At 34.9% G+C, this 2,862-nt stretch overlaps 1 long non-coding RNA gene across 1 annotated transcript; it reads right to left on the reverse strand.

Moving 5' to 3' along the window:
• Nucleotides 1-995: 995 nt before the first annotated feature.
• On the reverse strand, nucleotides 996-1,862 carry LOC113342371. Its single transcript, XR_003356626.1, has 3 exons — nucleotides 1,524-1,862; nucleotides 1,379-1,413; nucleotides 996-1,148 (listed from the first exon to the last, which is right to left on the reverse strand). It is a non-coding gene; the product is annotated as an uncharacterized LOC113342371 (long non-coding RNA).
• Nucleotides 1,863-2,862: the final 1,000 nt, after the last annotated feature.

Genomic DNA, 2,862 nt, shown 5'->3' on the forward strand with positions numbered 1-2,862 from the left:
AAGTGACCAAGGTCCACACTCCACAGCAATCGAAAGCATGGGGAAAAAAATCTTTGGTGACATAAGGGCAAGGTAAAGAAGGTAGCAAATAATTAAGCCACGAAGCTGAGTTTCCATTTAAGGCTGTTGTTGTGAGGTTGTTGTTAAATTCTACTGATGTTTGGGAAGCTCAGTTGGAAGCTTTAGGCTAGATTGCGAAGGAGCTCATCGGCTTCTAGATTGAAATTGGCATATACATTCAGCTACGTATTACTGCTAGGAGAATTGGTACAGCCGGAAACCGGCCTTTGGTTAAGTGAAAATTTGGCTACTACCATCTGCTAACAACTAAAGGTTAAGTTTACATACCCAAGAAAAGCTGCATTTCCTGGAGAAATTCCCATGCCTGAAAGTTCCAATAACATCTCAACTATTAATCTGATTGAAATATCCAGTCATATTGTTAATTAACAAATGATATGAATAATAGCATTTGTCAACCCATCAATATATATCATTATTTAAACTGATACAGGATTGTCTAGGGAGTGTTAAAGATGATCCAAACTGACTGATCCATACCAATCCAAAAAAAGGAATGATTCAAATTGGACTTGTACCATAATAAATCATAGCTTAAGCTGAGCCACCAATTATTAATTATTTTATGCATTCACCATCTAACAAAATTGAGCAATATTAATTAGTAACAAATACCATCTACTGTAGCCAGCAATTTTGAGTGATACTCTTAGGCCTAATACCTTTGGAGGTGAGGTCGTGTAATCAAATTTGTGAAACTCAAACCAATCCAGGCCCATTTTCCATAACTTTGAATGAAAACCATGAGTCAATCATCTATTGGATTAGCTTAAATGTAAAACTCCCGGAACGGAAGAAGTTGGTTGGCGTCACATGACTCTAAATAGGTCCGATGACATCCCTACAACTGTCACATGCCGGCTAACAATAAAAGTGAAATTTGGTGGAAAAAAAGTCTAACCTTGTAGCTAACTCCGCCCATGAAGTCTCCTTGATCCACCTGAGAATCAAAATAAAGATCATAGACCTCTACTTGAATCTTAACTATGAACATCAAATTAAGAAATATGGGAGCAAAATAATAAAGAAATTATCACCAAACAATTGATGTGGATAGAGGAAACTACCTGCCAAAAACCAAGAACATGGAAAAACAATCACCAAATGGTCCAAATTCTTCTACACTTCTATAGTTTCGCAGAATACAAGAGTCAGATTATAACACCCTAACCATCTATTACTAAAACCCTAGTCCAGAAACATAAAAACCACTAATTTGTTTACCAACACACACTCCAGTATCAATTTCACTAGCCGCCACATTCTCAAAAATTTGAACCAGCAAAGAAGTACTTACCGAGCCACTTTGAGGTACCTGGAGAATGACCATACCTATCCATATGAAACACAAAGATATCGGAAAAACAAAATAAATTGATAAATTAAGACAAACCCAAATCATAATCTAGGGATTTCCCTAAAAAAAAAACGAAAACTTATACCTTGTAAGAAATCACATATTATAGAATCTTTGCGACCACCATCAAGAACCCAATCAAGTAACTCAACACCATAAGTTTTCCAAGGGGAAGAAATCGAAAGTTTTATGTGGTTTTCTAATGGAAATAACGAAGATAGAGCTTTGAAGCTCGATTTCTTACACGAAAACAAAGTGAAAATGATCGAGATATAAAACTCGAAGAAAAAGATGAAACCCTAGGTTGATGTAAAAGATGAGGAAAAGTCTTGGGAACAGAGAGAATTGAGATCTGCTTGTACAAAGATAAAAATTAAAGAGATTAATGGTAGATATATGAATAGTAGCAGTTTTAGATCAGACCTGCCACCATATATGGAAGTGGCGGTAACTAAAAAGAACTGTTATGTATAAGTTTACACTTCGATAACAGTTTTTATATGCAACAGTCACAATAGTTAAGAACTGTAACAGTTTAATATCTGTTATTATACGTCAATGTATAATAACATTTTTCTATAAAAACTGCCATTGTATAATTAATCCGTAACGTTAGTGAAAACTGTCACGATGCCTCGTTACTATTTGTATGAGTTTTGGTAATAAACTGTTACCTATGTGTCAAAGCTTTTAATTTTGTGATAGTTCATAGGCGAACTGTCATGGTTTTGGTTATTGAACTGTCACCAAAGCCCATATTTGTACTAGCGTTGTTGTACGGCCTTTATTTTTGAGCTTTCTGTTCTTAGTTGTAAACCAAACATGTTCATGCTGGGATTGTATGGAGATATTTAAATTGGTGGCTAATTAGGTTTGTCAATTCAATTATGTTTTATTTGTTTCTGTTTTGTCTCCTTCGTTGAGTATTTCATTGGCGAGCAGTAAGAACTTGTTTGTAAACAACATTACTGATTGTCGTAGGTCACTGAAATGCTTGTGCTTATATGAACGTTAGCTCTAAAAGGTTGAAGTAAGAGTATATCTTTTGATAACTGTACTCTATTGAGCTGTCAGAATGACTTGTATGTATGAATTCAATTATGTTTCTGAGGGAGGGGTCCTTGATTGACATACTATGTTATGTGTTGTTATAGAATTGTTCAAGTAGGTGAAGGTTGGATGAATGAAGAAGATAGGTTTAGTGACTTTTACAGAAAAGGAGTGTCTGATTTTATAGATTTTGCATATAGTAATAGGATAATAAATTCACTATTATGTCCATGTCCATGTCCTTGTCCTTGTCCTTGTCGTATTTGTCGAAATGAGAACTCTCTTCTTTTTTCTTAGTGAAGTATCATTTGGAAGTACACTCAATATACAAGTCATATGTATTTTGGTCTGTACATGGGGATAAATCCACATCA

Source organism: Papaver somniferum, unplaced genomic scaffold (assembly GCF_003573695.1).
Source record: "Papaver somniferum cultivar HN1 unplaced genomic scaffold, ASM357369v1 unplaced-scaffold_3829, whole genome shotgun sequence".
NCBI classification, from domain to species: domain Eukaryota; kingdom Viridiplantae; phylum Streptophyta; class Magnoliopsida; order Ranunculales; family Papaveraceae; genus Papaver; species Papaver somniferum.